Raw genomic sequence first — 14587 nt, forward strand, 5'->3', positions numbered from 1 at the left:
AGCCTCCATATTGCTTTCACTTCAGGTGTGCTTTAAAGTGACACAAAAAAAGTATGATATAATGAATTGTACGTCTTTAGAAAACAGCACTGTAGCTGACCAAGCTTGGAGAGAGAGCTCAGAGAAGCTCTTTTGCATAGAAGACAACTAAAGTTTCTTAACATTTCCTGTACTGGAAACAATATGAAACTCATATATTTGCTACTAAAGTTCTTTTTCTTAGCTGTACTACACATACAATTCATTAATTCATTATATCATAAGTTTATTTTCACTACATATTCCCAGCAGCGGTGGGTAAGGGGTATTACTAGCTCGGTTTAGTCAAGTCCAGAGTTGCACCAACAAATAATGTGTTGTAAGAAAATATCATTCACTGTGATTCAATCCTGATCTGAAACTCCCTTCTGGCGAACTTCAGTGAGCACACACTGTTAATCATAATGTATCGCTTTAATTTTAAAGTCAACGTATAATCCAAATGTTGAGACCCCTACTGTATACAGTCACTTATAACATAAATATACATTTTATTTCAAAACCGTTCTGTGCTGACTCAACTTTGGGGAAAGGCATGTAATGTTTACCATGAAGGCAATAAAAACATTACAGCATTATGCTACACATACAGAAATAAAAAACAAATGTTAAATGTAATTTGATTGTCAGAGGAGGCCAGAATTCAACTATCTGCAAATGTTCTACATACGGTAATGCTGTTCTATGTTGTAATGCAGAACATCGCATTGGTAACTGCTGGGAGATTCATGGAGGACTAGCTTACAAACAGATGTCCTTTATCAAGACTGTCTAGAATAATTACAGCTAAGAGAACAAGACGGAGTGGCTACCTATAGAACCTTCTATTGGAGTATAAGTGCCTTCCTTGTGTGATGTTAAGGTCATAGTGATGAAGTCAGTGTCAATGTACAATACCTGATGCAGTGCCTACTCAACATGTTCACATGCAAAGCAAGACTTATGTGGACCTAAAACCTGGCATAACATACTACTGTATCAGTCGCCTAACTCTTTATTGACTGTATAGTTATTCTGCTTGTCTGTGGTTAATCATTAGAATTCCAAAAAGATTCATTTGTAATATTTCATACATTTCTAATTGTACTTTAATTTCTTTTCTTTTTTTTTTTGAATATCAACAAAATGCATTTTATAACATTATTTATTCCCTTTGACACTTTAGGGCTGAACACTCCAAAATGCAAATTGCAAATGTATGCAATTTTCCTGTGTGTTTTTGTAATGCATTTGCAGATCTAATTCAGTTATTCTGGATGGAAAAATAAAGGCAAGTGCACTATAATGCAGCACGGTTTTCCAATTGCCGACAACCAGATTGCACTAGTGGGTTTGGACCACCACAGTTTACATTACAAAAAGGTCTACTTGCAAGAGTAGATGCTCTGAAAGCTGGATCAAAACACATGCAGTGGAAATAAGCACTCACTGCCCGTGACATGACACAATGATGTTATTATTACTTCATACTTAGTTATGAGTTTGATAGGTAGTATTAGCAGGGTTTGTGTTAGGGGACAGGGTGGGGGGGATAGAGAGAGGAGGTTAGGGTAGGGATTTTAGGAAGGAGCAGTTGGTGTATAGGTAGGGGTTCGTTTTGGAAGGGGGGGGGGGTAGCAGTTTATCAACTTAAATTTACTCTAAATTTTCGTGAAGAGGAGGTTACATTTTTAGACTTGTGTATTTTGATCTCCTCTGGTGGCAACATTCGTACTACATTATACCATAAAGAAACATCTACTAATGCCCTGTTACGTGCAGAACATTTTCATCCCAACCGTTATCTCAACATTAGACATTTTGAGCCCTTTTACAGACCCACTGGCATATCCTGCAGTCAGATGCCTCCCATTCCCACAACTAATGACTTGTTGAGCTAGGACTATCGGTGATTCAGTTTACATAGTAATTTTTCAGGCATTAATAGAAAGCCTCATTGTAGGGTTATAGGGACTTATTCCCAGACCCGTTTCTAGGGGCCGTGCAGCCGTGCGGCAGCCCTGAGCGCAGACAGCCAAAGGGCGCTGTGAACTCTCCCTCCCTCTCCCCGGGGGACTGCAAAGTAATTAGTTCAGGGAAGCACTGTATACAGCTACACTGACTGGCCAGGGGGGAAGGGGGGCAATCTCCCCCAGGCCACGTTTCATTCAGTGATTTAGGGCAGGTCTGGTGTCTGGTGTATTTGGGTTTGTTGTCAGGCAATGTGAAACTTGAGGCTAGCTGATAAAAGTGCAATCAGAGGACAGGCAAGCTGGCAAATATACACAGCATGAATGCAGAGCTTGCCTGAAGGGTCTGTGGGCAAACATCTGTCTGGTCTCTCCCCATTGTTATTATGACTGCATGTGTGGGTAAGGTGTTATACAAGTTGAAAAGTTTTTGACAGTCCCTAGACTCCAGGAGGGCTACTTTCTGACTTGTGTGAGAGACTGGCAGGGACAGGAGTCCTATTACAGGCAAGTAGCCTCTGTGTGATGTGCAATACAGATAAGCTCTCTGCTCCATCTCAGGCTATTCTCAATTTCTCTCCACTCCTCCTCTCTCTGGGCTAGTGCACGCCAAAATCGCAATAGCAATCGCTAGCAATTTGTGAGTGTGATTTTGTGAAGCGATTTTCAGAGCAATTTTTTAATGAATTGCTCCAAAAAATGCTACACACTGCATGTAGCATTTTTTGGAGCAATTCATAAAAAAAAAAAAACGCTCTGAAAATCGTTTCACAAAATCACACTCACAAATTGTTAGCGATTGCTATTGCGATTTTGGCGTGCACTAGCCCAGAGAGAGGAGGAGTGGAGAGAAATTGAGTATAGCCTGAGATGGAGCAGAGAGCTTATCTGTATTGCACATCACACAGAGGCTACTTGCCTGTAATAGGACTCCTGTCCCTGCCAGTCTCTCACACAAGTCAAAAAGTAGCCCTCCTGGATTCTAGGGACTGTCAAAAACTTTAACTTGTATAACACCTTATCCACACATGCAGTCATAATAACAATAGGGAGAGACCAGACAGATGTTTGCCCACGGACCCTCCAGGCAAGCTCTGCATCATGCTGTGTATATTTACCAGCTTGCCTGTCCTCTGATTGCACTTTTATCAGCTAGCCTCAAGTTTCACATTGCCTTACAACAAACCCCAATACACCAGACACCAAACCTACCCTAAATCACTGAATGAAAGGTGGCCTGGGGGGAGATTGCCCCCCTTCCCCCCTGGCCAGTCCGCCCCTGAACTATACTGGATACCTATACTGAAGGCACCTACCTGGCTAATTTATACTGGGGGCAATTATACTGGGGCACCTATGCCTGGCTACCTATATTGGGGGGACCTATAGCCCACTACCTATACTGAGTGCAACTAGACCTAGCTAACCTATACTGCAGGCACCTATACCTGGCTCCTGCACGGGGGGGGGGGGGGGGGGCAATTTTTACACTCTCGCACTGGGTGCATTTTAGCCTGGAAACTGCCCTGCTTATTCCTGCCGTGGTTGTAACTTCCGCAGATGGCTCAAGGTGGGGCGGGAGCCTCCCGTTCCAGGTGGGATGACTGAGTGCTAAGCACTTTGTGAATTGTGATACCCTTTTTGTGGTATACCTGATCGTGTGGCACTGCAGAGCTTTTTATATGGGCAAGACCTTTAGGCTATTTAAGGAATGCATTTCAGAAAAGGTCTCAGAATTGCAACTTAAATCAATAGTATCTAGACATTTAAATGTTTCACTTAAAGTGAACCAGAGACGAAGCTCCCTCATGTATTTTACCATAGAAATCAGTGGGAACATTAGAGAAAACACCTACCCTGCTCTCTGTTTCATACTCACTGCTAAAAGTATCTGTTATCTAGCTGAGATAAGAATCCCGGACTGAGCATTGAGTCTGGCTTTGCTATAATGACTCAGCTATAATGATTCCTGAGCAAAGCCAGCAGGGGGCAGGCTTGGACTTGAAGACAGCAAAGAACACAGTCTCAGCTATAATTATTCTGTAGCAAAGCCAGACCGACTGCTTAGTCGGGATTCTTATCTTAGAGGTGATAACAGGCAAATTAAACAGAGAACAATGTAACAAAGAGCAGATTAGGTGTTTACTGTTATGTTCCCACTGATTTATAAGGTAAAATACATGAGGTTGCTTCATCTCTGGTTCTCTTTAAGGCTAATATATCGTTCTTTAAGATTTTTGCCCCTGACTGTGTCCATGTGAATCCCCACAATGGCAATATGAATAAGGTGTGGCTTCAACCTGACACCACCTAGCTTTATAAGTTCAGAGCCACCCCTCCAACGTGTTGTCTGCCTATGCCTGTCCTGCTCTGGTCTCCTGGATGCAGGCATCCCGTGGCTTTCAGGGGATACACCTGACTGATTGCTTATGCTTTGTTCTGTGACCCCAGTGAAACTCCTTGATATCTCTAATAATTTTTTTGTGCAGTGACATTACTGCCAGTATGATGGTATCCGTAGTATTCCAGTGCCCGTTGGTATTGTGCGCTGTGCGGCACAGTCTGCATAGTGTTTGTCCTTACTTTTTTATTGTTTTTGGTCACTATGGCGGTAAGGAAGTGTCTAGTTTGTGCAGCTTTCTAGAACAGAACTCTTCAGACTTCAGATGGTTATTGGATGATCTAACATCAGAAATCAACCTAGAAGTTGTGCTGTTCAACTAACCCAAGCATATATGTTCAATCACGGTGGCGTAGTGGTTAGTGCTTTTGTCTTGCAGCGCTGCGTTCCTGGTTCTTAACCCAGCCAGGGCACTATCTGCACAGAGTTTGTGTCCCTGTGTCTACGTGGTTTTCCCCTGGGCACTCCATTTTCCTCCCACATTCCAAAAACATACAGAAGTTAATTGGTTTACCCCTAAATTGGTCCTAGACTATGATACATACACTACACTAGACATACGACTATGATAGGGATTAGATTGTGAGCTCCTCTGAGGAGAAGTGACAGTTAAGTGACAAGACAATATACTCAGCGCTGCGGAGGATGTCGGTGTTATATAATAATAATTTTTGGGGAAGGGGAAAGGAACAGTGGTATAATACAGTGGTCTCCATTGCTTTTTCATGCACCAAAAATGCTCACACATCCACTGAACCCGAGACTCATGTTTTAAAATATAGAAGCAACTGGCTAAAAAAAAAACCTGGAAAATCACCAATCTCTCAAGCAAAGCTGGATACAGTGGACAGACAAAACTTGCACGGACCTAGGATTGCTACCCTATCAATACTCACACACAACTAAAATAGCTAACCAGTCAGCTGATGCTATTAGTTACCCACTTTTTGCTTATGCAGTGAAGTTGTGTGGCTTAGAGTTGTAAGGGTGCCCCAGCTCTTTCAGAGCCCTCGCCATGACCCTGCTACCAATGGAAAACAGAAAGCCCAGAGTGCAGATGTTTACACCGTATAAAATGATCTAGGAGGGAATAAGACCTTAAAACGATATGCACATGATTGCTACAGAATGTAGGTCTAGCTCTCATACAGTGTGTTTATATTCACAACATAAAGAGTTTATTATGCGAAAATGAACATTCATTATTTTAGACAAATGCTCAGAGGGCTTTCCTTAAATTTGATCCTGATTTAAATCTGATGTTCACATGGAGCCTAACCATACAGTGAAATCACCGAATGCAGGACTGTACAAACAGAAGGCAGATCATATGCAAAAAGTTAGAAAACCACAGCGGCCCCTCATGTCATCACACTGCCATTAGCTGAATGCAGAGTGAGGCCTGGACGTTACTCAGAGGCCGTACAGATGCACTACCGATGGGTGCCTGCGGTTTTCAGTGTTGACGTCTCCTAGATCTGCAGAAAGTAAAATTATGCAGAGTACTATCGAAATTACATCGCTATGCAGACTTATTTAATTGGCAATTGGCGGAAATGTACCTAATCTTTCCCAGTGTTTATGGAAGAAACTGGAAAGGTAACAGGCATAGATCATACTTATCTGATTTACACACAGTCGCTTTCAATGAAACCATCAATGTCAAGTGGGTAAAACCCAAATCAATAAAATTAATCTAAGAAGTGAAGACAGTGTCTCCAGTGATTAATGACAATCATAACTCCAACAAAAGCATTAACACGACACAGAAAGCAGAACTGATGTACGGATATGCTTAAAAAAAGGACATGGTGGCGCATACATTCAAAATAGCTGTGGCTAAATTTCAGCGCAGGGTGAAGCCATAAGACAACTCACCCTGCACCTGCCGAAAGTCCGGGGTGGTTTTAATGCTATTTGCTACTCGAGAGAAGGGAAGGGGCACGTAATTTGGGAACTGGCTATTGCCTGGAGGCCGAATTACCTTTTTTTTTTCTTTTTTCTTATTTGAGCTCTGGAAATCGCGGGCACCGATTAGGTCAATGAGCACTGCTATAGCCGTAATTGTCATTACAATCACCAGGGAAGCTCTGCGTTAAAATGAGCTGTCTCCCATGGTGGTAACTGATGAAGCAGCCTAACATACAGTAAACCAATAGTGGGGCAATGTTTAAAGCTTTTTTTATCTTTCTGAAGGGGGCCATACATGGTACAATCAAATAGTTTGATTTTGCCGTTTATTTGACCAAAACGATAAAAATGAGAAGAAATTGAAAATAATCTTTTTTTTTCTATCAAAGTGTGATAAAACGTTCAATTTGAAAACACAGTGGGCTAGAAGAGTACCCTCCACTCACCGTCCTCCTACTGCTTGTTGCCTTCAAGGTCACTCCCGTTCGCTGCTTCAGAGTCTCTTCACCTCCCCCCAGCTCCCTGGGTGATCACTGGCTGGTGAACAAACGATTCTGAACTGAGCAAGCCGGGTGCTGTACTGAGCATGTACAGTTCAGATTTGTTTGTGCACAGGCACTTCCTCCGGATATTCAACTGATGAGCCAGTCAAATATTAAAAAGGACAGGGAAAGGAAGAGACCCCAAAGACAACAAGCAGCATGAGAAATGTCAGCAACAGGTAACCTAGCCCACCATAAGCTTAATTCACAACTTTCATAAATATTTTATATATTTTACTCCATGCATTTCTATATATATATATATATATATATAATGCATCAAAAATCATCACAAGTACCTTCTGTTTTAAGAAGGCAAATCTCAAAATTTTGGTACAAGTTCTTTTACTTTGGGACAATCCAAATCTCTCCAAATGTACAGCTATGCAGGAAATCAGGTCCTCCTAGTTTCACTATAAATTCAAATAATTGACCTTTAGCTTGCAAGCAAGGGCAGGGTCCTCTCTCTTTTGTTTCTTTTAATTTGCTATAAAATGTGTTAGTCACAGTATATTAGTAGCCATGACACTTATGTTGTTTACCAACTTCAAACTTTACACAAATGTCTTTATGTATCAACAGCACCACAGAAGGTGCTACACAAACCAATATTAAAAATCAACTAGCTATGCTGTTGTATGAGGATATGACATACTAGGATTTTGGTCATTTGGTTGAAGAATTATATTTACCTATATGTCTCATCATCATTTCCATCAACCACAGATGTTATTTGAGATGGATTATCTACATCCTGAAGGACTTCATTTCCTGCCAAGGGACGTAGATAATCGTCTATTGCGGCAGATGGCCACCGCTTGCTCCTGCACAGGTACTCATGACCGCCTGTTAGAGGGGAGATCAGTAATTGGGAACACTGTTCATGAGATGCCTGCAGTCATTGTAACTAAGAAATTAACACATCCATGCATTACTTCCTGTTGGCGTACTAATAGTACCCTAATAGAAAAATAATGCACAAGGGCATCTTGTGGCCAAATAGTAAAATTACACCTACATACATTTATTTTAATAAAAAGACTCACACAATCATTTAAAATTAACCCCTTAACTCCCACACACTCATAATTACCCAAATAAAAAACTTTTTCATAACAAAGACAAATACAAAATACATAAATAGTTACCTTAGGGACTGAACTTTTTTTTAATATGTATGTCAAGAGGGTATATTACTGTATGTCACTAAACAGGGGACAGCGCTATGCTTATGACCCTGTTGGTGCACTCTGCCACAGGGTCATAGGTTTGTATTTGTGATGTGGTGGGAATGATGCGGCAGGAGCATCGCATCCCATCCCCACCACAAAAAAAAATAAATGTAAAATCAGTCTCAAAGATCCTCTATTAGGTTATGATCACGAGGGTCATCAACCTTGAATGACACCTCTCTGCTCCCCACACAATTTTTTTAAAATATATATGTATATATATATATATATATATATATATATATATATATATATATACATACATATACATGTACACACATATATATATATATATATATATATATATATATATATATATACATATACACACACATATATATATATATATATATATATATACATATATATATGTATATATATATATGTACATACATACATACATACACACATATATATATATATATATATATATATATATATATATATATATATATATATATATATATATATATATATATATATATATATATTTTTTTATTCATTTTAACCCCTTGTGTACCAGCAGTTTCTAGCTCCTTAAAGAGGCACTTAAGTAAAAAAATAATGAGTTTTACTCACCTGGGGCTTCCCTCAGCCCCCTGCAGCTGATCGGTGCCCTCTCCGTGTCTCTCCGATCCTCCCGTCCCCGCCGGCGGCTACTTCCGGTTTCCCTGTCAGGACTCGACAGGCTGGGAACGCGAGTGATTCTTCGCGTTCCCAGCCACAATAATCGCCCCCTATACTGCTATTGCGGCAAGGAAGGCCGCAATAGCAGCATAGGGGGAGATATTGTGGCTTGGAACGCGAAGAATCACTCGCGTTCTTCCCAGCCTGTCGGGTCCTGACAGCGAAACCGGAAGTAGCCGCCGGCGGGGACAGGAGGATCGGAGAGACATGGCGAGGGTACCAATCAGCTGCAGGGGGCTGAGGGAAGCCCCAGGTGAGTAAACTAATTTTTTTTTACTTAAGTGCCTCTTTAAGGAGCCAGAGACTGCTGGTACACAAGGGGTTAAAATAAATAAATAAAACGGTACCTCCAAACAAATCGCCACACATACCCACTGCTCTCGCAGGTCACACCGCTCTCCCATCTCCACAAGCCCCTTTCTCTGCCATCTCTATGACGGCAGGGCTCTGTGCGCCGGTATGGAGCCACTTTCATTGGCTCCTGACCCTGTCCACCAATGTGAATGGCTCACAGTGATCATACGGTCAGGAGCCAATGAAAGCTGCTCCTGACTGGTGCACAGAGCTCTGCTGTCATAGAGTCGGCAGAGAGAGAGGCTTGCGGCGGGCGCAGTTGTTAGTGGTGGGAGCATGTGAAATTTACATCCCGTCAGAGCCGCACAGCCACCTGCAGGACGTAGATTTCAACTAACGCGGTCCGCAAGCAGTTAATAATTCTGGCAAAATATCATTATGGGTATTCTAATAAAGGTTACATTTTAAGTGTGTGAAAGGCCTTTCCTGTTTTAACAAATATAACTTATATATTCTCCTGAGTACTCATTTAGTAGTTTTGACTTCTCGACTCCCAAAGAATGCGATTATCTGAATCTGAATTAAAAAAAAAAGTTAGGGGACAATCTGAAGAACACACCCCTAAAAAATAGTTAAATAGTTATTTAGGGTGAACATCCATCCACATCAAGTTTAACCAAAAAATGATACACCACCAGCCTGCACCCTCATATCTCAGTTGATCCAGAGGAAGGTGAAAAACTCTTACTAGGCTTGGAAGGGAAAACATTATTTCCCAACTCCAGATCACAATCAGTTCAAACAGAGCAGCGCTGGGAATTACCTTATAATTATAGTCATGGATGTCTTTCAATGCAAGGAAAGGATCTAAGACTAGAGATGGCCCGAACGGTTGGCATTCGAACACGAGCTTCGGTGGTTCGCGTTCGCGGTGAACCGCGAACTATATGCACGTTCGATCCGCCCCTATAACATCATTAGGGTCAACTTTGACCCTCTACATCACAGTCAGCAGACACAGGGTAGCCAATCAGGCTACACTCCCTCCTGGAGCCCCCCACCCCCTTATAAAAGGCAGGCAGCGTCAGCCATTTCACTCACTCATGTGGCTGCAGTAATTAGAGAAGGGAGAGCTTGCTACAGAGAGACATAGGCAAAGCTTAGTTAGGCACTTTTTAGGCTTGTTAGCTTTCCCCTTGCTGATACTTATTGCTAAAAAGCACCCCTCAACAGCTCTTTTGAGAGCTAATGTTGTTCTTGTGATCTATTTTTTTTTTTTGTCCCACAGACACTTGTTGCATATACAGCCCTTTCAGTCAGTCGCAGCTGGCCCTTGGCCCCTTGGTAATTCCTACTGTGCCACTACCAGGCCCAGCACATTCAGTGACTACCTGTTCACGGTACCTGTGTGTGGGACAGCTGCACATTTTTAATACCAATCCCTGCATATCTGTTCAGTGCACCTACCTACGTGACCGCAAGCAGTGTTATATACCAGTCACTCACTGCACCTGTTCACGGTACCTGTGTGTGTGACAGCTGCACATTGTAATACCAATCCCTGCATACCTGTTCAGTAGTGCACCTACCTACGTGACCGCACACAGTGTTATATACCAGTCACTGCACCTGTTCACTGTACCTGTGTGTGTGACAGCTGCACACTTGTAATACCAATCACTGCACCTGTGTGACTGCACATTGTATTAGTCAAGTCAGTGCATACCTTTCACTTCATCCCCCCCCCCCCAATATGGGCAAAACAGGCAGAGGCAGGCCACCCGGCATGTCTGTTCCAAATCGTGCTGTCGTGATTTCGTGCGGCCCTGGACCAAAGTACAGTGTTCAGAAGGCGTGTGCCATCAACCTCGAAGATTGTCAGGACGTAGTTGACTATTTAAGACAGAACACCTCATCTTCTTCAGCTTCCGCACGGAACCGTGACATATCTTCCTCCTCCTGCTCTGATTCTGGCACCCCACTTAACACTCAGTCGGCCGCCACCACCCAAGTGCCATCACCCCAGCGCTCAGCGGTGTGGAAATTTTTTTGTGTCTCTGCCTCAGATGAGAGCAATGCTATCTGTACTCTCTGCCACTAAAAATTGAGCCGTAGAAAGACCAAGACCCGCACAAAGCACAAACTGCAATGGGATGACCACTTGAGGAAAAGCAGCACAGAAAAGCAAAGCCACACACCGCAGTGGAAGATACCAGGCCGCAATTATTTCTCAAAAAAGGTGATACCCAAACTGTACCATGATGTTGAAAGGAAAGTGGTCATCTCTGACACACAGCATTGGGTCAAGGGTCCATCTGGCCACGTGGTCTGCAAAGCACAGTCAGGCCTGCCTGAAGACTAAGTCAGTCCCCACACACAGCATCTCTGCTTGCACGCCGTGTGACTGCCTCTGCCCCAAGACTAAGTCGCTCCCCACACAGCATCTCTGCCTGCAGGCCGTTTGACTGCCTTCTCCGCCACCACCAACAGGGTCCAGGACTCCAGCCGGATTCCTGAATTTTTAAGGCTGCTGCTTGCAGCGGCCACTATAATAATTTTTCTGGTGTGTGTACATGCCTGCCTAATTTTTCTGGCTGCACTACAGCTGCAACAACAAAACAAAAGGCATCTACATGTGCCCATTCCTCTTCATGATCATTACCTTGTCGCGATGAAGGGGCTTGCGTATCACAATGAAGCAATGCTATACGAGTGTGTGTGTGGGGGAAGGGGGCACACCTCAGCCCGGGAACCATATGGGCTTGAAAACCACCATGGCCTGCACTCTCACCATGGTGCGCACCAGTCCAGCACGGCTGTCACTACACAAACATCTGTTTGCGGTGCAGTACACAGTGAGTTTGGTCTGTCAGTGTGAAGCAGTACACTAATTACACTACCTGCAAGATGTTTTGAATCACTTTAGGCCTCCAATTTATCATGCAATGGGATTTCTGCCCTTAAAACGCTGCTGTGCGTCAAATCCGGATTTTTCCCAGGGACTTTTGGCGTGTATCCCACTCCGCCATGCCCCCCTTCAGGTGTTAGACCCCTTGAAACATCTTTTCCATCACTTTTGTAGCCAGCATAAATGTTTCTAGTTTTCAAAGTTCGCATCCCCATTGAAGTCTATTGCGGTTCGCAAAAGTTCACGTGAACCAAACTTTTGCGGAAGTTTGCGTTCGAGGTTCCTGAACCGAAAATCGGAGGTTCGAGCTATCTCTATCTAAGACCCCCTTAAGGGTAGATGTAGAAATTGCCATAACTACATCCTGTGGTAATACATTCCACATCGCTCTTACGGTCTTCCTAAATAAATAAAAAACTGAAAAACTTTTTCCTTCATGCTCTTTCCTTTACTTTGCCCTCGGATGTATTTAAACGTTAATTAGATCTCCTCTAAGGTATCTTTTCTTAAGATTAAATATTTTTTCCTGGTGAGACCCTCCATCCTTTAATCCATTTTGTTGCTCGTCTCTGCACCTGCTCTAAAACTGCAATGTCCCTCCTGTAATGCAGTGCCCAGAGAACTGAATTCTATATTCCAGATGTGGCATTACAAGAGAGCTAAACAGGATCAGTATTATGCTAGCACCTTGAGTTTTAATTTCCCTTTTAACGCATCCCAAATATGTATTTGCTTTAGCTGCAGCTGCTTGGCATTGAATACAATTTTTTTTTTTTTACATTAAAAATGTGTATTGAAAATTCCCATCTGTATCCCATTTATTCTGTAAGGTGCTAGACCACTGGTACAACCAAAATGCATGACTTTACATTTTTTTCTTTTGCAGTGTCACTATCTTCCTGTGTGTTGGTAATTTTCCACAATTTCGTACCATCTGCAAAAATAGCAACATTACTTTTTACGTAATCTACTAGGTCATTATCAAATAAATTGAAGAGTATTGGACCCAGCACCGACCTCTGTCGGACCCCACTGCTCACCACCACCCATTTTGAATATGATCCATTGACCACAAAGCTTTTGCTCTCTGACCATTAGCCAGTTTGTTATCCATGTACTGTACATACGATTCTTCTTCAGTCCTTGCATCCTCACCTTTTGCACCAGACTGTTGTGGGGAACAGTATCAAAGTCCTTTGCAAAGTCAAAGTATATCACATCGGATCTGTCAAAACCTGTCTTATCAGCTGAATGACCATTTGTACACACGCCCGATTTGACGTCCAAACGACCGTTCGTTCAGACGTCCAAACGACAGGTCGTTTGGAAAAATCCCGTGTGTGTATGCACTTTAAAAGTCACAAAAGAAAAGATAGATGGATTTACTATAACTGAACTTAATCCCTTCAGCACACGAGGATGTATGCCATCCGGGCCAGGTGCCTTATCAGTTTTGATTTTATTTATTAGTCTTGCCTTCACTCCTTCCTGTGCAACGTATTTCATATTAAAATTGGAAGATTGGAGTGTATTCTAGTTTCCCTCATTGACCACACTTTTTTGAGATATTTCTAATCTAATAAGTTTTTGTTCCCTGTTCACTTGAGATAAGGCACATTTTTAAAAGAAAGAGAAATTGCTTTTTTAAAACCAGATTTGAGGAACAATTTTTTTTTGTCAATAACCCATGTGTGATGTAGATGTGTGGATTTGTGATTAAGTGAAAGCTTGTACACATGTTAGATAAACAACAGACGAACAACAGATATCGCTATGTGGCAAAAGGGCAAGGAAGAGCTACGATATCAGGTATTCTGCCCGATACAACTGGTGGATCAATTCAGGCGACTATTGGGCTGATATTGTGCAGTTGGCCGGGTGTGTACAATATTGTTCAAATGACATTGTTTCAGAGCATGCATGCATGTCGTATTAAGTGTCACTTACACTTGCACACTATTCGGACAGCATAACTGTTTGGAATATCAGTGTGTATGAATGTGTTTTCTCTTTGCTGGGTAATGTTGTTTAAGTGACATTGCACATTTGTTTGTGCCTACTTTAGTGTGTATACGGACCTTGACAGGCTCAGTCCCCGATCTTGATCATGAGATTAGTTAGCTACTTACTGGCTGTTCGCAATCACTTCCTTCATTAGCCTACACAAGCAGCAGACTTAATCACCAGCAAATCAAAGACTTACAATTTTACTCACATTCCATAGACTTCCTATCGAAGGCCAAATCTTTGCACTGGGGGTCATTGGTTAGTGATAATTATTAGCAATATTGTGTTGTTTTGGCTTTGGAATTTGGCTATTATCTATGATGATTTGCTCAGCTGCCTGTGCAGGCAGGCAGCCTTTTGACCATTGTGTAGGTTTGCATGCTGCAGGACTCTGGAAAGAAGAGCTTCTGTCAGTTTTGCAGCTTGTGCTTGCTGAGGAATTTGCATACGTTGTCATGCAAATTGCCTGGCCACATTCATTGGAGGCGTGTACTATAAGTACTATGTCTTTCCCACAATGCTTGGCTGTTCATAAGGATTTCGTCCTATGTAACACTCCTGGTGGGGTGTCAGCCATGCTCTTGGTTTGAAGATCAGCTTAGAGTAATTCCTGGAAA

General features: G+C 42.4%; 1 long non-coding RNA gene across 1 annotated transcript in view; it reads right to left on the bottom strand.

The window, feature by feature from the left end:
• LOC137536585 (uncharacterized) overlaps window positions 1–14587 on the bottom strand; it is a 325424-nt gene that overhangs the window by 27867 nt on the left and 282970 nt on the right. The gene's annotated exons all lie outside the window — the stretch shown is intronic.

This window comes from Hyperolius riggenbachi, chromosome 10, assembly GCF_040937935.1.
Source record: "Hyperolius riggenbachi isolate aHypRig1 chromosome 10, aHypRig1.pri, whole genome shotgun sequence".
Lineage (NCBI taxonomy): Eukaryota > Metazoa > Chordata > Amphibia > Anura > Hyperoliidae > Hyperolius > Hyperolius riggenbachi.